This window comes from Ambystoma mexicanum, chromosome 13, assembly GCF_040938575.1.
Source record: "Ambystoma mexicanum isolate Mex_15411 chromosome 13, UKY_AmexF1_1, whole genome shotgun sequence".
In the NCBI taxonomy this organism is placed as follows: Eukaryota; Metazoa; Chordata; class Amphibia; order Caudata; family Ambystomatidae; genus Ambystoma; species Ambystoma mexicanum.
The window spans coordinates 357,347,305-357,364,977 of NC_090938.1; the positions used below are offsets into that span (position 1 = coordinate 357,347,305).

A 17,673-nucleotide genomic window follows, 5' to 3' on the forward strand; every position below is an offset into this window, starting at 1 on the left:
AAGGTGCTTGAGCTTCCGTATGGCACACCATTAGTAGTAAAACCAGCATAACGCAAGCTCCAGTTTCCCAGTGTTTGGCATCATTCAACGTTTCCAGCCAAGATCAAAGTTCAGATGCTGCTGCTTCCTGTGATGTCATTGAATTTAAATATTGAGTGATGGCAATAACCCTTTTCCAATTAAATTTTGCCACATCAACGTCCCTGAAAATAGAGAAAGGCGTGCAACCCAGAACCGCTGTACTGTTCAATAGAGTAAGGGCTTCACCGTGATCATCTGCATCTGTCATCACAAGATTATCAAGGTCTTTTTCTATGGTCTATGTTTAAATGCAGACTATAAAGAAAAAATACGACGAAGGTGGGATTCGAACCCACGCGTGCAGAGCACAATGGATTAGCAGTCCATCGCCTTAACCACTCGGCCACCTCGTCTGTTTGGGAACGGTGCTCGAGTCCCATGCTTAAAGAAGAGATAAAACAATGGTGGTGCAAAGTCAGTGAAAAATAGATCATGTTTGTCATAATAGAAACAAGATCGTTGACTCGTTCTTCCTTACCCGGCCATTGATAGATAAACACATCAAGTTGAAGTTCAGAAAAATATAACAAGAGCTCCTGGAGGGTTCACAACACTAATCCAGAGGAAGGTGCTTGAGCTTCCGTATGGCACACCATTAGTAGTAAAACCAGCATAACGCAAGCTCCAGTTTCCCAGTGTTTGGCATCATTCAACGTTTCCAGCCAAGATCAAAGTTCAGATGCTGCTGCTTCCTGTGATGTCATTGAATTTAAATAGTGAGTGATGGCAATAACCCTTTTCCAATTAAATTTTGCCACATCAACGTCCCTGAAAATAGAGAAAGGCGTGCAACCCAGAACCGCTGTACTGTTCAATAGAGTAAGGGCTTCACCGTGATCATCTGCATCTGTCATCACAAAATTATCAAGGTCTTTTTCTTGAAGAAATTAGGTCCAGAAAGCCGACCTTCCCCACAGACTATTCAGACACCTTGTGCTTGTGGCTTTGTTATAGGCCCGAATCCATTGGTAAAAGGTTGCACAGGTACAATGTGCAATATCAGTTCCTATTCAACAATGTTCAAGAAAATTACCATTTGGAGGCCCTGATGAGGATCGAACTCACGACCCCTGGTTTACAAGACCAGTGCTCTGCCACTGAGCTACAGAGCCCCTCAGGGTACGACACATAACAGCAACACAACGAGCACACAACATGATGTTTACTGGGTAGACATATTTGAAGGGTGTGTGAGAATGTATGTATATGATTGTGATTTGACCTGTTTTTTTCTGGCCGATTTTTTGAGGAGCAGCTAATTTGTGCGTATTCCGTGCAATTTTAGGGTGACTAATGAGGAGATGTGATGCGTGAAAGTTGAAAAAAACATGTACATGGCAGCAGAGAGACAATATGGATATTACCTTTGCTTTTTTAAATTTCTATCCGGATTCTGGCTCAAAGGGTAGTCAAGCACAGCAGATTGCATTCCTGCCAGTAACACGACAACCTTGTTTGTGTCCTTCTTAATCAACTAACATGCATATTTTCACTTTTGTCTGTATGTTCTTTGAAAGCCAATGGCAATGGTGCTTAGAGCAATGCAGATGTTTAAAAAAGATTTCAAAAGTTTAAATCGACAAAGGTGGGATTCGAAACCACGCGTGTACAGTAGATTAGCAGTCCATCGCCTTAACCACTCGGCCACCTTGTCTACAGGGATTATTTTAGGCATTCAAGTCTTTACAGGTAATAACACAAACATCTTCAAAATAGAACCACAATGCGTTCCTTGTTGAGGTACATCCAGCCGTTTGCAGGAAAACTGCCTCACTTGCTGTTGAGAAAAATTCATCAAAGTCCTGGGGTGTTTATAGGCATCGCCAAGATGACATTGGGAGGTGTTTCAATTGACACGTGTTGAATATGAGGAAGAGCATCATGCTGGCTCCAGTGGCACTGCCTGCAGCATGACAAAAATGTAGAAGGGACATTTGACTGCACCATTGGCTGAACATCAGTGGCAAAGTGTATATCAGGCTAAAAGGTAAGCTCCAGTGGCACAATATGGGCACTACAAGGCACCCATAATTTGGTGTCAGCTAAAAAGACAATGCCAGAGCTTGTGGGTGCTTTTGTACACTTGTGTGTGTGTTTGTGGGTGTAGTTTCATGTCGAAAACCAAAGCACAGCAGCTCCAGTGGCGCAATCGGTTAGCGCGCGGTACTTATACAGCAGTACATGCAGTGAGCAATGCCGAGGTTGTGAGTTCAAGCCTCACCTGGAGCAACTTTGGAACTTTTTACTAATTCACCTCAAAACTGAATTATTGAACCAATAAATGTTCTGGACATTTTTTGGTTCACCTCAAGGTTTCCTTGATTGTCAGTTAATGTTGTATGACAGCTCCTCTGCCTTTTAGACATGGAATACTCATTGCAAGTTATTTATGGGGTGTTTGCGCTTTAAATACAGCTACGGAGGGTTTTTGAAAATAGAACAGAAAATAAAAAATGTCAACTGTTATTATACTCCATTTTCTGCTGAGCACCACTTACGGAAGACATTTGTAAAGGTAGAAAAAGGGTTACTGGAGTAGGATCCAGGAGACAATATCAACTTACAAAGAATAATGTTGTCTATTTACTGCATTATCGCCTTTGAAGCAAACCTCTGAGAATAAATACCCTTTCACTAATCAGGCAGTCACTTTGATAAAATCAAGCAGAACAAGGATGCTGATAGGAACTCGCCTCATTTGCATATGGGCTAGGGCTTCTGGGAGCCATGAGAATTAGGAGTTGAAGGTTTTGCAGATCGAGATTGCTAAAGGGCTGGGCATTTGCACAGACCTCTCCATGCCTGATTGGTGCCGAAGGTTAGTTGCAAGTGGTCCCCTGCTCACCCTACCTTACACAGGGCCATGCCCAGTTAGGCCCCTCAGGGCTAGGCCCGGCAGGGCTAAGCCCGGCGTTTGTCAGGCGAAGTGCCTGGACCCCTGCTCATCATACCTCAGAATCTGGTCTAGCTATTGCAGACATGGGGAATGGTGCTTATATCCCATTGACAGCGCCCACAAGCTGCATACTAATAGCCAATGATGTGTGAATGCGGTCAGGGTAGCAGACATATAGAACAATTGGGTGGGTTCGCTTCCGAACTGGATGCACAGGAGCAGGAGAGAATGGCTGTTGGCGATGTATGCAACTTGCTCTGCGTGAACACATCTACCGACCCCTTCCCCTACACACACGGGCACATACACACACACACACACACATAGCCATTGGAGCTATGCAGAGCTAATCAGAAAGATTGGTAATCATTAGAACATGAAAGATATGTGTTCATTTTTTATTAAACTTGTGGACTCCCGCAGAAACGGAGGGACTCACATCTCTAATTGAGGCTTGCTTACCTCTATACAAATGTGTTTGCTGGCTGTCTTTCTTCAACTGGTATGTGCGGTTGTGTCTGTCTTTGTCTTTCAACACGCCTGGCACGTTTACATTATCAAAGAGATGATTGTATGGAGATGGGGAACACCCCTCCGTTGCATTGTGAACTTGAACAGTCTTTTCACCAAAGCAGCTACATGCGACATTGCAAGGTTTTTGTCAGTCTTTGCCTGAAAACATTAGGCCTTCCTCTCGAACTCTATTTCACTCCTTCTGTGGAAGACTTCAATTATGAGGATGCATCCCGTCATAAAAGGTTCTCTGTAGATGGTGCAACTCTGGCTTCTCTTCCCCGTGCTTTTTGAAAATAATCCGCCCGAGGCCCTGATGAGGTTTGAACTCATGACCCCTGGTTTACGAGACCAGTGCTCTGCCACTGAGCTACAAGGCCACCTGCTGCTTGCTCACAGCCAACAACAGAAAGTGCAAAGAAACCATGGGTTTTACCTAGGTAGATCTCCAGGTATATGAATTTCTGGTTGTGTAAAAATGGCTGTTATATCTCTGCATGTGTTCAGTACGTCATCATACATCTGATTTGCGAAAGCGTGTGTGCTTATGTTGGTGATACATTGTCGGTATGCGTTTGAGTATGTACTTTTACGGGTATGTATGTATTGAGTACAATGCTGAACAGGTTCATGAGTTTAGATAGCAGGTCAGAATGATGGCAAAAGGAACATGTAAAAGGCAGACAACTAAAAGAAAAAAGAATTTGGGATGTAAGCTTGGGAGTTTACTAACTGCGCTGATTTTGGCTCCTATAATAGTAAAGAATGGAAACCTACGAGGAAAGTCTTTGACTAATTTCATTCTCCGCCTGCACCAATGAACTTATTTTTACATCTCTATTTCCATATCTGTACTCATTCCTGTCTTTCACAGGGAGGTTGAAAGACTTTGGTCTATGTTTAAATGCAGACTATAAAGAAAAAATACGACGAAGGTGGGATTCGAACCCACGCGTGCAGAGCACAATGGATTAGCAGTCCATCGCCTTAACCACTCGGCCACCTCGTCTGTTTGGGAACAGTGCTCGAGTCCCATGCTTAAAGAAGAGATAAAACAATGGTGGTGCAAAGTCAGTGAAAAATAGATCATGTTTGTCATAATAGAAACAAGATCGTTGACTCGTTCTTCCTTACCCGGCCATTGATAGATAAACACATCAAGTTGAAGTTCAGAAAAATATAACAAGAGCTCCTGGAGGGTTCACAACACTAATCCAGAGGAAGGTGCTTGAGCTTCCGTATGGCACACCATTAGTAGTAAAACCAGCATAACGCAAGCTCCAGTTTCCCAGTGTTTGGCATCATTCAACGTTTCCAGCCAAGATCAAAGTTCAGATGCTGCTGCTTCCTGTGATGTCATTGAATTTAAATATTGAGTGATGGCAATAACCCTTTTCCAATTAAATTTTGCCACATCAACGTCCCTGAAAATAGAGAAAGGCGTGCAACCCAGAACCGCTGTACTGTTCAATAGAGTAAGGGCTTCACCGTGATCATCTGCATCTGTCATCACAAGATTATCAAGGTCTTTTTCTATGGTCTATGTTTAAATGCAGACTATAAAGAAAAAATACGACGAAGGTGGGATTCGAACCCACGCGTGCAGAGCACAATGGATTAGCAGTCCATCGCCTTAACCACTCGGCCACCTCGTCTGTTTGGGGACGGTGCTCGAGTCCCATGCTTAAAGAAGAGATAAAACAATGGTGGTGCAAAGTCAGTGAAAAATAGATCATGTTTGTCATAATAGAAACAAGATCGTTGACTCGTTCTTCCTTACCCGGCCATTGATAGATAAACACATCAAGTTGAAGTTCAGAAAAATATAACAAGAGCTCCTGGAGGGTTCACAACACTAATCCAGAGGAAGGTGCTTGAGCTTCCGTATGGCACACCATTAGTAGTAAAACCAGCATAACGCAAGCTCCAGTTTCCCAGTGTTTGGCATCATTCAACGTTTCCAGCCAAGATCAAAGTTCAGATGCTGCTGCTTCCTGTGATGTCATTGAATTTAAATAGTGAGTGATGGCAATAACCCTTTTCCAATTAAATTTTGCCACATCAACGTCCCTGAAAATAGAGAAAGGCGTGCAACCCAGAACCGCTGTACTGTTCAATAGAGTAAGGGCTTCACCGTGATCATCTGCATCTGTCATCACAAAATTATCAAGGTCTTTTTCTTGAAGAAATTAGGTCCAGAAAGCCGACCTTCCCCACAGACTATTCAGACACCTTGTGCTTGTGGCTTTGTTATAGGCCCGAATCCATTGGTAAAAGGTTGCACAGGTACAATGTGCAATATCAGTTCCTATTCAACAATGTTCAAGAAAATTACCATTTGGAGGCCCTGATGAGGATCGAACTCACGACCCCTGGTTTACAAGACCAGTGCTCTGCCACTGAGCTACAGAGCCCCTCAGGGTACGACACATAACAGCAACACAACGAGCACACAACATGATGTTTACTGGGTAGACATATTTGAAGGGTGTGTGAGAATGTATGTATATGATTGTGATTTGACCTGTTTTTTTCTGGCCGATTTTTTGAGGAGCAGCTAATTTGTGCGTATTCCGTGCAATTTTAGGGTGACTAATGAGGAGATGTGATGCGTGAAAGTTGAAAAAAACATGTACATGGCAGCAGAGAGACAATATGGATATTACCTTTGCTTTTTTAAATTTCTATCCGGATTCTGGCTCAAAGGGTAGTCAAGCACAGCAGATTGCATTCCTGCCAGTAACACGACAACCTTGTTTGTGTCCTTCTTAATCAACTAACATGCATATTTTCACTTTTGTCTGTATGTTCTTTGAAAGCCAATGGCAATGGTGCTTAGAGCAATGCAGATGTTTAAAAAAGATTTCAAAAGTTTAAATCGACAAAGGTGGGATTCGAAACCACGCGTGTACAGTAGATTAGCAGTCCATCGCCTTAACCACTCGGCCACCTTGTCTACAGGGATTATTTTAGGCATTCAAGTCTTTACAGGTAATAACACAAACATCTTCAAAATAGAACCACAATGCGTTCCTTGTTGAGGTACATCCAGCCGTTTGCAGGAAAACTGCCTCACTTGCTGTTGAGAAAAATTCATCAAAGTCCTGGGGTGTTTATAGGCATCGCCAAGATGACATTGGGAGGTGTTTCAATTGACACGTGTTGAATATGAGGAAGAGCATCATGCTGGCTCCAGTGGCACTGCCTGCAGCATGACAAAAATGTAGAAGGGACATTTGACTGCACCATTGGCTGAACATCAGTGGCAAAGTGTATATCAGGCTAAAAGGTAAGCTCCAGTGGCACAATATGGGCACTACAAGGCACCCATAATTTGGTGTCAGCTAAAAAGACAATGCCAGAGCTTGTGGGTGCTTTTGTACACTTGTGTGTGTGTTTGTGGGTGTAGTTTCATGTCGAAAACCAAAGCACAGCAGCTCCAGTGGCGCAATCGGTTAGCGCGCGGTACTTATACAGCAGTACATGCAGTGAGCAATGCCGAGGTTGTGAGTTCAAGCCTCACCTGGAGCAACTTTGGAACTTTTTACTAATTCACCTCAAAACTGAATTATTGAACCAATAAATGTTCTGGACATTTTTTGGTTCACCTCAAGGTTTCCTTGATTGTCAGTTAATGTTGTATGACAGCTCCTCTGCCTTTTAGACATGGAATACTCATTGCAAGTTATTTATGGGGTGTTTGCGCTTTAAATACAGCTACGGAGGGTTTTTGAAAATAGAACAGAAAATAAAAAATGTCAACTGTTATTATACTCCATTTTCTGCTGAGCACCACTTACGGAAGACATTTGTAAAGGTAGAAAAAGGGTTACTGGAGTAGGATCCAGGAGACAATATCAACTTACAAAGAATAATGTTGTCTATTTACTGCATTATCGCCTTTGAAGCAAACCTCTGAGAATAAATACCCTTTCACTAATCAGGCAGTCACTTTGATAAAATCAAGCAGAACAAGGATGCTGATAGGAACTCGCCTCATTTGCATATGGGCTAGGGCTTCTGGGAGCCATGAGAATTAGGAGTTGAAGGTTTTGCAGATCGAGATTGCTAAAGGGCTGGGCATTTGCACAGACCTCTCCATGCCTGATTGGTGCCGAAGGTTAGTTGCAAGTGGTCCCCTGCTCACCCTACCTTACACAGGGCCATGCCCAGTTAGGCCCCTCAGGGCTAGGCCCGGCAGGGCTAAGCCCGGCGTTTGTCAGGCGAAGTGCCTGGACCCCTGCTCATCATACCTCAGAATCTGGTCTAGCTATTGCAGACATGGGGAATGGTGCTTATATCCCATTGACAGCGCCCACAAGCTGCATACTAATAGCCAATGATGTGTGAATGCGGTCAGGGTAGCAGACATATAGAACAATTGGGTGGGTTCGCTTCCGAACTGGATGCACAGGAGCAGGAGAGAATGGCTGTTGGCGATGTATGCAACTTGCTCTGCGTGAACACATCTACCGACCCCTTCCCCTACACACACGGGCACATACACACACACACACACACATAGCCATTGGAGCTATGCAGAGCTAATCAGAAAGATTGGTAATCATTAGAACATGAAAGATATGTGTTCATTTTTTATTAAACTTGTGGACTCCCGCAGAAACGGAGGGACTCACATCTCTAATTGAGGCTTGCTTACCTCTATACAAATGTGTTTGCTGGCTGTCTTTCTTCAACTGGTATGTGCGGTTGTGTCTGTCTTTGTCTTTCAACACGCCTGGCACGTTTACATTATCAAAGAGATGATTGTATGGAGATGGGGAACACCCCTCCGTTGCATTGTGAACTTGAACAGTCTTTTCACCAAAGCAGCTACATGCGACATTGCAAGGTTTTTGTCAGTCTTTGCCTGAAAACATTAGGCCTTCCTCTCGAACTCTATTTCACTCCTTCTGTGGAAGACTTCAATTATGAGGATGCATCCCGTCATAAAAGGTTCTCTGTAGATGGTGCAACTCTGGCTTCTCTTCCCCGTGCTTTTTGAAAATAATCCGCCCGAGGCCCTGATGAGGTTTGAACTCATGACCCCTGGTTTACGAGACCAGTGCTCTGCCACTGAGCTACAAGGCCACCTGCTGCTTGCTCACAGCCAACAACAGAAAGTGCAAAGAAACCATGGGTTTTACCTAGGTAGATCTCCAGGTATATGAATTTCTGGTTGTGTAAAAATGGCTGTTATATCTCTGCATGTGTTCAGTACGTCATCATACATCTGATTTGCGAAAGCGTGTGTGCTTATGTTGGTGATACATTGTCGGTATGCGTTTGAGTATGTACTTTTACGGGTATGTATGTATTGAGTACAATGCTGAACAGGTTCATGAGTTTAGATAGCAGGTCAGAATGATGGCAAAAGGAACATGTAAAAGGCAGACAACTAAAAGAAAAAAGAATTTGGGATGTAAGCTTGGGAGTTTACTAACTGCGCTGATTTTGGCTCCTATAATAGTAAAGAATGGAAACCTACGAGGAAAGTCTTTGACTAATTTCATTCTCCGCCTGCACCAATGAACTTATTTTTACATCTCTATTTCCATATCTGTACTCATTCCTGTCTTTCACAGGGAGGTTGAAAGACTTTGGTCTATGTTTAAATGCAGACTAAGGTGGGATTCGAACCCACGCGTGCAGAGCACAATGGATTAGCAGTCCATCGCCTTAACCACTCGGCCACCTCGTCTGTTTGGGAACAGTGCTCGAGTCCCATGCTTAAAGAAGAGATAAAACAATGGTGGTGCAAAGTCAGTGAAAAATAGATCATGTTTGTCATAATAGAAACAAGATCGTTGACTCGTTCTTCCTTACCCGGCCATTGATAGATAAACACATCAAGTTGAAGTTCAGAAAAATATAACAAGAGCTCCTGGAGGGTTCACAACACTAATCCAGAGGAAGGTGCTTGAGCTTCCGTATGGCACACCATTAGTAGTAAAACCAGCATAACGCAAGCTCCAGTTTCCCAGTGTTTGGCATCATTCAACGTTTCCAGCCAAGATCAAAGTTCAGATGCTGCTGCTTCCTGTGATGTCATTGAATTTAAATAGTGAGTGATGGCAATAACCCTTTTCCAATTAAATTTTGCCACATCAACGTCCCTGAAAATAGAGAAAGGCGTGCAACCCAGAACCGCTGTACTGTTCAATAGAGTAAGGGCTTCACCGTGATCATCTGCATCTGTCATCACAAGATTATCAAGGTCTTTTTCTTGAAGAAATTAGGTCCAGAAAGCCGACCTTCCCCACAGACTATTCAGACACCTTGCGCTTGTGGCTTTGTTATAGGCCCGAATCCATTGGTAAAAGGTTGCACAGGTACAATGTGCAATATCAGTTCCTATTCAACAATGTTCAAGAAAATTACCATTTGGAGGCCCTGATGAGGATCGAACTCACGACCCCTGGTTTACAAGACCAGTGCTCTGCCACTGAGCTACAGAGCCCCTCAGGTTACAACGCATAACAGCAACACAACGAGCACACAACATGATGTTTACTGGGTAGACATATTTGAAGGGTGTATGAGAATGTATGTATATGATTGTGATTTGACCTGTTTTTTTCTGGCCGATTTTTTGAGGAGCAGCTAATTTGTGCGTATTCCGTGGAATTTTAGGGTGACTAATGAGGAGATGTGATGCGTGAAAGTTGAAAAAAACATGTACATGGCAGCAGAGAGACAATATGGATATTACCTTTGCTTTTTTAAATTTCTATCCGGATTCTGGCTCAAAGGGTAGTCAAGCACAGCAGATTGCATTCCTGCCAGTAACACGACAACCTTGTTTGTGTCCTTCTTAATCAACTAACATGCATATTTTCACTTTTGTCTGTATGTTCTTTGAAAGCCAATGGCAATGGTGCTTAGAGCAATGCAGATGTTTAAAAAAGATTTCAAAAGTTAAAATCGACAAAGGTGGGATTCGAAACCACGCGTGTACAGTAGATTAGCAGTCCATCGCCTTAACCACTCGGCCACCTCGTCTACAGGGATTATGTTAGGCATTCAAGTCTTTACAGGTAATAACACAAACATCTTCAAAATAGAACCACAATGCGTTCCTTGTTGAGGTACATCCAGCCGTTTGCAGGAAAACTGCCTCACTTGCTGTTGAGAAAAATTCATCAAAGTCCTGGGGTGTTTATAGGCATCGCCAAGATGACATTGGGAGGTGTTTCAATTGACACGTGTTGAATATGAGGAAGAGCATCATGCTGGCTCCAGTGGCACTGCCTGCAGCATGACAAAAATGTAGAAGGGACATTTGACTGCACCATTGGCTGAACATCAGTGGCAAAGTGTATATCAGGCTAAAAGGTAAGCTCCAGTGGCACAATATGGGCACTACAAGGCACCCATAATTTGGTGTCAGCTAAAAAGACAATGCCAGAGCTTGTGGGTGCTTTTGTACACTTGTGTGTGTGTTTGTGGGTGTAGTTTCATGTCGAAAACCAAAACACAGCAGCTCCAGTGGCGCAATCGGTTAGCTCTCGGTACTTATACAGCAGTACATGCAGTGAGCAATGCCGAGGTTGTGAGTTCAAGCCTCACCTGGAGCAACTTTGGAACTTTTTACTAATTCACCTCAAAACTGAATTATTGAACCAATAAATGTTCTGGACATTTTTTGGTTCACCTCAAGGTTTCCTTGATTGTCAGTTAATGTTGTATGACAGCTCCTCTGCCTTTTAGACATGGAATACACTTTGCAAGTTATTTATGGGGTGTTTGCGCTTTAAATACAGCTACGGAGGGTTTTTGAAAATAGAAAAGAAAATAAAAAATGTCAACTGTTATTATACTCCATTTTCTGCTGAGCACCACTTACGGAAGACATTTGTAAAGGTAGAAAAAGGGTTACTGGAGTAGGATCCAGGAGACAATATCAACTTACAAAGAATAATGTTGTCTATTTACTGCATTATCGCCTTTGAAGCAAACCTCTGAGAATAAATACCCTTTCACTAATCAGGCAGTCACTTTGATAAAATCAAGCAGAACAAGGATGCTGATAGGAACTCGCCTCATTTGCATATGGGCTAGGGCTTCTGGGAGCCATGAGAATTAGGAGTTGAAGGTTTTGCAGATCGAGATTGCTAAAGGGCTGGGCATTTGCACAGACCTCTCCATGCCTGATTGGTGCCGAAGGTTAGTTGCAAGTGGTCCCCTGCTCACCCTACCTTACACAGGGCCATGCCCAGTTAGGCCCCTCAGGGCTAGGCCCGGCAGGGCTAAGCCCGGCGTTCGTCAGGCGAAGTGCCTGGACCCCTGCTCATCATACCTCAGAATCTGGTCTAGCTATTGCAGACATGGGGAATGGTGCTTATATCCCATTGACAGCGCCCACAAGCTGCATACTAATAGCCAATGATGTGTGAATGCGGTCAGGGTAGCAGACATATAGAACAATTGGGTGGGTTCGCTTCCGAACTGGATGCACAGGAGCAGGAGAGAATGGCTTTTGGCGATGTATGCAACTTGCTCTGCGTGAACACATCTACCGACCCCTTCCCCTACACACACGGGCACATACACACACACACACACACATAGCCATTGGAGCTATGCAGAGCTAATCAGAAAGATTGGTAATCATTAGAACATGAAAGATATGTGTTCATTTTTTATTAAACTTGTGGACTCCCGCAGAAACGGAGGGACTCACATCTCTAATTGAGGCTTGCTTACCTCTATACAAATGTGTTTGCTGGCTGTCTTTCTTCAACTGGTATGTGCGGTTGTGTCTGTCTTTGTCTTTCAACACGCCTGGCACGTTTACATTATCAAAGAGATGATTGTATGGAGATGGGGAACACCCCTCCGTTGCATTGTGAACTTGAACAGTCTTTTCACCAAAGCAGCTACATGCGACATTGCAAGGTTTTTGTCAGTCTTTGCCTGAAAACATTAGGCCTTCCTCTCGAACTCTATTTCACTCCTTCTGTGGAAGACTTCAATTATGAGGATGCATCCCGTCATAAAAGGTTCTCTGTAGATGGTGCAACTCTGGCTTCTCTTCCCCGTGCTTTTTGAAAATAATCCGCCCGAGGCCCTGATGAGGTTTGAACTCATGACCCCTGGTTTACGAGACCAGTGCTCTGCCACTGAGCTACAAGGCCACCTGCTGCTTGCTCACAGCCAACAACAGAAAGTGCAAAGAAACCATGGGTTTTACCTAGGTAGATCTCCAGGTATATGAATTTCTGGTTGTGTAAAAATGGCTGTATATCTCTGCATGTGTTCAGTACGTCATCATACATCTGATTTGCGAAAGCGTGTGTGCTTATGTTGGTGATACATTGTCGGTATGCGTTTGAGTATGTACTTTTACGGGTATGTATGTATTGAGTACAATGCTGAACAGGTTCATGAGTTTAGATAGCAGGTCAGAATGATGGCAAAAGGAACATGTAAAAGGCAGACAACTAAAAGAAAAAAGAATTTGGGATGTAAGCTTGGGAGTTTACTAACTGCGCTGATTTTGGCTCCTATAATAGTAAAGAATGGAAACCTACGAGGAAAGTCTTTGACTAATTTCATTCTCCGCCTGCACCAATGAACTTATTTTTACATCTCTATTTCCATATCTGTACTCATTCCTGTCTTTCACAGGGAGGTTGAAAGACTTTGGTCTATGTTTAAATGCAGACTATAAAGAAAAAATACGACGAAGGTGGGATTCGAACCCACGCGTGCAGAGCACAATGGATTAGCAGTCCATCCCCTTAACCACTCGGCCACCTCGTCTGTTCGGGAACGGTGCTCGAGTCCCATGCTTAAAGAAGAGATAAAACAATGGTGGTGCAAAGTCAGTGAAAAATAGATCATGTTTGTCATAATAGAAACAAGATCGTTGACTCGTTCTTCCTTACCCGGCCATTGATAGATAAACACATCAAGTTGAAGTTCAGAAAAATATAACAAGAGCTCCTGGAGGGTTCACAACACTAATCCAGAGGAAGGTGCTTGAGCTTCCGTATGGCACACCATTAGTAGTAAAACCAGCATAACGCAAGCTCCAGTTTCCCAGTGTTTGGCATCATTCAACGTTTCCAGCCAAGATCAAAGTTCAGATGCTGCTGCTTCCTGTGATGTCATTGAATTTAAATAGTGAGTGATGGCAATAACCCTTTTCCAATTAAATTTTGCCACATCAACGTCCCTGAAAATAGAGAAAGGCGTGCAACCCAGAACCGCTGTACTGTTCAATAGAGTAAGGGCTTCACCGTGATCATCTGCATCTGTCATCACAAGATTATCAAGGTCTTTTTCTTGAAGAAATTAGGTCCAGAAAGCCGACCTTCCCCACAGACTATTCAGACACCTTGCGCTTGTGGCTTTGTTATAGGCCCGAATCCATTGGTAAAAGGTTGCACAGGTACAATGTGCAATATCAATTCCTATTCAACAATGTTCAAGAAAATTACCATTTGGAGGCCCTGATGAGGATCGAACTCACGACCCCTGGTTTACAAGACCAGTGCTCTGCCACTGAGCTACAGAGCCCCTCAGGTTACGACGCATAACAGCAACACAACGAGCACACAACATGATGTTTACTGGGTAGACATATTTGAAGGGTGTGTGAGAATGTATGTATATGATTGTGATTTGACCTGTTTTTTTCTGGCCGATTTTTTGAGGAGCAGCTAATTTGTGCGTATTCCGTGCAATTTTAGGGTGACTAATGAGGAGATGTGATGCGTGAAAGTTGAAAAAAACATGTACATGGCAGCAGAGAGACAATATGGATATTACCTTTGCTTTTTTAAATTTCTATCCGGATTCTGGCTCAAAGGGTAGTCAAGCACAGCAGATTGCATTCCTGCCAGTAACACGACAACCTTGTTTGTGTCCTTCTTAATCAACTAACATGCATATTTTCACTTTTGTCTGTATGTTCTTTGAAAGCCAATGGCAATGGTGCTTAGAGCAATGCAGATGTTTAAAAAAGATTTCAAAAGTTAAAATCGACAAAGGTGGGATTCGAAACCACGCGTGTACAGTAGATTAGCAGTCCATCGCCTTAACCACTCGGCCACCTCGTCTACAGGGATTATGTTAGGCATTCAAGTCTTTACAGGTAATAACACAAACATCTTCAAAATAGAACCACAATGCGTTCCTTGTTGAGGTACATCCAGCCGTTTGCAGGAAAACTGCCTCACTTGCTGTTGAGAAAAATTCATCAAAGTCCTGGGGTGTTTATAGGCATCGCCAAGATGACATTGGGAGGTGTTTCAATTGACACGTGTTGAATATGAGGAAGAGCATCATGCTGGCTCCAGTGGCACTGCCTGCAGCATGACAAAAATGTAGAAGGGACATTTGACTGCACCATTGGCTGAACATCAGTGGCAAAGTGTATATCAGGCTAAAAGGTAAGCTCCAGTGGCACAATATGGGCACTACAAGGCACCCATAATTTGGTGTCAGCTAAAAAGACAATGCCAGAGCTTGTGGGTGCTTTTGTACACTTGTGTGTGTGTTTGTGGGTGTAGTTTCATGTCGAAAACCAAAACACAGCAGCTCCAGTGGCGCAATCGGTTAGCGCGCGGTACTTATACAGCAGTACATGCAGTGAGCAATGCCGAGGTTGTGAGTTCAAGCCTCACCTGGAGCAACTTTGGAACTTTTTACTAATTCACCTCAAAACTGAATTATTGAACCAATAAATGTTCTGGACATTTTTTGGTTCACCTCAAGGTTTCCTTGATTGTCAGTTAATGTTGTATGACAGCTCCTCTGCCTTTTAGACATGGAATACTCATTGCAAGTTATTTATGGGGTGTTTGCGCTTTAAATACAGCTACGGAGGGTTTTTGAAAATAGAACAGAAAATAAAAAATGTCAACTGTTATTATACTCCATTTTCTGCTGAGCACCACTTACGGAAGACATTTGTAAAGGTAGAAAAAGGGTTACTGGAGTAGGATCCAGGAGACAATATCAACTTACAAAGAATAATGTTGTCTATTTACTGCATTATCGCCTTTGAAGCAAACCTCTGAGAATAAATACCCTTTCACTAATCAGGCAGTCACTTTGATAAAATCAAGCAGAACAAGGATGCTGATAGGAACTCGCCTCATTTGCATATGGGCTAGGGCTTCTGGGAGCCATGAGAATTAGGAGTTGAAGGTTTTGCAGATCGAGATTGCTAAAGGGCTGGGCATTTGCACAGACCTCTCCATGCCTGATTGGTGCCGAAGGTTAGTTGCAAGTGGTCCCCTGCTCACCCTACCTTACACAGGGCCATGCCCAGTTAGGCCCCTCAGGGCTAGGCCCGGCAGGGCTAAGCCCGGCGTTCGTCAGGCGAAGTGCCTGGACCCCTGCTCATCATACCTCAGAATCTGGTCTAGCTATTGCAGACATGGGGAATGGTGCTTATATCCCATTGACAGCGCCCACAAGCTGCATACTAATAGCCAATGATGTGTGAATGCGGTCAGGGTAGCAGACATATAGAACAATTGGGTGGGTTCGCTTCCGAACTGGATGCACAGGAGCAGGAGAGAATGGCTGTTGGCGATGTATGCAACTTGCTCTGCGTGAACACATCTACCGACCCCTTCCCCTACACACACGGGCACATACACACACACACACACACATAGCCATTGGAGCTATGCAGAGCTAATCAGAAAGATTGGTAATCATTAGAACATGAAAGATATGTGTTCATTTTTTATTAAACTTGTGGACTCCCGCAGAAACGGAGGGACTCACATCTCTAATTGAGGCTTGCTTACCTCTATACAAATGTGTTTGCTGGCTGTCTTTCTTCAACTGGTATGTGCGGTTGTGTCTGTCTTTGTCTTTCAACACGCCTGGCACGTTTACATTATCAAAGAGATGATTGTATGGAGATGGGGAACACCCCTCCGTTGCATTGTGAACTTGAACAGTCTTTTCACCAAAGCAGCTACATGCGACATTGCAAGGTTTTTGTCAGTCTTTGCCTGAAAACATTAGGCCTTCCTCTCGAACTCTATTTCACTCCTTCTGTGGAAGACTTCAATTATGAGGATGCATCCCGTCATAAAAGGTTCTCTGTAGATGGTGCAACTCTGGCTTCTCTTCCCCGTGCTTTTTGAAAATAATCCGCCCGAGGCCCTGATGAGGTTTGAACTCATGACCCCTGGTTTACGAGACCAGTGCTCTGCCACTGAGCTACAAGGCCACCTGCTGCTTGCTCACAGCCAACAACAGAAAGTGCAAAGAAACCATGGGTTTTACCTAGGTAGATCTCCAGGTATATGAATTTCTGGTTGTGTAAAAATGGCTGTATATCTCTGCATGTGTTCAGTACGTCATCATACATCTGATTTGCGAAAGCGTGTGTGCTTATGTTGGTGATACATTGTCGGTATGCGTTTGAGTATGTACTTTTACGGGTATGTATGTATTGAGTACAATGCTGAACAGGTTCATGAGTTTAGATAGCAGGTCAGAATGATGGCAAAAGGAACATGTAAAAGGCAGACAACTAAAAGAAAAAAGAATTTGGGATGTAAGCTTGGGAGTTTACTAACTGCGCTGATTTTGGCTCCTATAATAGTAAAGAATGGAAACCTACAAGGAAAGTCTTTGACTAATTTCATTCTCCGCCTGCACCAATGAACTTATTTTTACATCTCTATTTCCATATCTGTACTCATTCCTGTCTTTCACAGGGAGGTTGAAAGACTTTGGTCTATGTTTAAATGCAGACTATAAAGAAAAAATACGACGAAGGTGGGATTCGAACCCACGCGTGCAGAGCACAATGGATTAGCAGTCCATCGCCTTAACCACTCGGCCACCTCGTCTGTTCGGGAACGGTGCTCGAGTCCCATGCTTAAAGAAGAGATAAAACAATGGTGGTGCAAAGTCAGTGAAAAAGAGATCATGTTTGTCATAATAGAAACAAGATCGTTGACTCGTTCTTCCTTACCCGGCCATTGATAGATAAACACATCAAGTTGAAGTTCAGAAAAATATAACAAGAGCTCCTGGAGGGTTCACAACACTAATCCAGAGGAAGGTGCTTGAGCTTCCGTATGGCACACCATTAGTAGTAAAACCAGCATAACGCAAGCTCCAGTTTCCCAGTGTTTGGCATCATTCAACGTTTCCAGCCAAGATCAAAGTTCAGATGCTGCTGCTTCCTGTGATGTCATTGA

The 17,673-nt window shown here is 43.4% G+C and overlaps 22 non-coding genes across 22 annotated transcripts; 4 read left to right on the plus strand and 18 right to left on the minus strand.

Moving 5' to 3' along the window:
* Positions 1-352: 352 nt before the first annotated feature.
* TRNAS-GCU (transfer RNA serine (anticodon GCU)) lies at positions 353-434 on the minus strand. Its single transcript has one exon. It is a non-coding gene; the product is annotated as a tRNA-Ser (tRNA).
* A 687-nt stretch (positions 435-1,121) lies between these two features.
* TRNAT-UGU (transfer RNA threonine (anticodon UGU)) lies at positions 1,122-1,193 on the minus strand. The gene has a single exon. It is a non-coding gene; the product is annotated as a tRNA-Thr (tRNA).
* Positions 1,194-1,658: 465 nt separating this feature from the next.
* Positions 1,659-1,735, minus strand: TRNAS-GCU (transfer RNA serine (anticodon GCU)). Its single transcript has one exon. It is a non-coding gene; the product is annotated as a tRNA-Ser (tRNA).
* Positions 1,736-2,215: 480 nt separating this feature from the next.
* TRNAI-UAU (transfer RNA isoleucine (anticodon UAU)) lies at positions 2,216-2,310 on the plus strand. Its single transcript has 2 exons — positions 2,216-2,253; positions 2,275-2,310. It is a non-coding gene; the product is annotated as a tRNA-Ile (tRNA).
* A 1,488-nt stretch (positions 2,311-3,798) lies between these two features.
* On the minus strand, positions 3,799-3,870 carry TRNAT-CGU (transfer RNA threonine (anticodon CGU)). The gene has a single exon. It is a non-coding gene; the product is annotated as a tRNA-Thr (tRNA).
* Positions 3,871-4,417: 547 nt separating this feature from the next.
* On the minus strand, positions 4,418-4,499 carry TRNAS-GCU (transfer RNA serine (anticodon GCU)). The gene has a single exon. It is a non-coding gene; the product is annotated as a tRNA-Ser (tRNA).
* A 564-nt stretch (positions 4,500-5,063) lies between these two features.
* Positions 5,064-5,145, minus strand: TRNAS-GCU (transfer RNA serine (anticodon GCU)). The gene has a single exon. It is a non-coding gene; the product is annotated as a tRNA-Ser (tRNA).
* A 687-nt stretch (positions 5,146-5,832) lies between these two features.
* Positions 5,833-5,904, minus strand: TRNAT-UGU (transfer RNA threonine (anticodon UGU)). Its single transcript has one exon. It is a non-coding gene; the product is annotated as a tRNA-Thr (tRNA).
* A 465-nt stretch (positions 5,905-6,369) lies between these two features.
* TRNAS-GCU (transfer RNA serine (anticodon GCU)) lies at positions 6,370-6,446 on the minus strand. The gene has a single exon. It is a non-coding gene; the product is annotated as a tRNA-Ser (tRNA).
* Positions 6,447-6,926: 480 nt separating this feature from the next.
* Positions 6,927-7,021, plus strand: TRNAI-UAU (transfer RNA isoleucine (anticodon UAU)). Its single transcript has 2 exons — positions 6,927-6,964; positions 6,986-7,021. It is a non-coding gene; the product is annotated as a tRNA-Ile (tRNA).
* Positions 7,022-8,509: 1,488 nt separating this feature from the next.
* On the minus strand, positions 8,510-8,581 carry TRNAT-CGU (transfer RNA threonine (anticodon CGU)). The gene has a single exon. It is a non-coding gene; the product is annotated as a tRNA-Thr (tRNA).
* A 528-nt stretch (positions 8,582-9,109) lies between these two features.
* Positions 9,110-9,191, minus strand: TRNAS-GCU (transfer RNA serine (anticodon GCU)). The gene has a single exon. It is a non-coding gene; the product is annotated as a tRNA-Ser (tRNA).
* A 687-nt stretch (positions 9,192-9,878) lies between these two features.
* TRNAT-UGU (transfer RNA threonine (anticodon UGU)) lies at positions 9,879-9,950 on the minus strand. The gene has a single exon. It is a non-coding gene; the product is annotated as a tRNA-Thr (tRNA).
* A 465-nt stretch (positions 9,951-10,415) lies between these two features.
* TRNAS-GCU (transfer RNA serine (anticodon GCU)) lies at positions 10,416-10,492 on the minus strand. The gene has a single exon. It is a non-coding gene; the product is annotated as a tRNA-Ser (tRNA).
* A 480-nt stretch (positions 10,493-10,972) lies between these two features.
* TRNAI-UAU (transfer RNA isoleucine (anticodon UAU)) lies at positions 10,973-11,067 on the plus strand. Its single transcript has 2 exons — positions 10,973-11,010; positions 11,032-11,067. It is a non-coding gene; the product is annotated as a tRNA-Ile (tRNA).
* Positions 11,068-12,555: 1,488 nt separating this feature from the next.
* On the minus strand, positions 12,556-12,627 carry TRNAT-CGU (transfer RNA threonine (anticodon CGU)). The gene has a single exon. It is a non-coding gene; the product is annotated as a tRNA-Thr (tRNA).
* Positions 12,628-13,173: 546 nt separating this feature from the next.
* On the minus strand, positions 13,174-13,255 carry TRNAS-GCU (transfer RNA serine (anticodon GCU)). The gene has a single exon. It is a non-coding gene; the product is annotated as a tRNA-Ser (tRNA).
* A 687-nt stretch (positions 13,256-13,942) lies between these two features.
* Positions 13,943-14,014, minus strand: TRNAT-UGU (transfer RNA threonine (anticodon UGU)). Its single transcript has one exon. It is a non-coding gene; the product is annotated as a tRNA-Thr (tRNA).
* Positions 14,015-14,479: 465 nt separating this feature from the next.
* On the minus strand, positions 14,480-14,556 carry TRNAS-GCU (transfer RNA serine (anticodon GCU)). The gene has a single exon. It is a non-coding gene; the product is annotated as a tRNA-Ser (tRNA).
* A 480-nt stretch (positions 14,557-15,036) lies between these two features.
* Positions 15,037-15,131, plus strand: TRNAI-UAU (transfer RNA isoleucine (anticodon UAU)). The gene is made up of 2 exons: positions 15,037-15,074; positions 15,096-15,131. It is a non-coding gene; the product is annotated as a tRNA-Ile (tRNA).
* Positions 15,132-16,619: 1,488 nt separating this feature from the next.
* On the minus strand, positions 16,620-16,691 carry TRNAT-CGU (transfer RNA threonine (anticodon CGU)). Its single transcript has one exon. It is a non-coding gene; the product is annotated as a tRNA-Thr (tRNA).
* A 546-nt stretch (positions 16,692-17,237) lies between these two features.
* On the minus strand, positions 17,238-17,319 carry TRNAS-GCU (transfer RNA serine (anticodon GCU)). Its single transcript has one exon. It is a non-coding gene; the product is annotated as a tRNA-Ser (tRNA).
* Between the last annotated feature and the right edge of the window lie 354 nt (positions 17,320-17,673).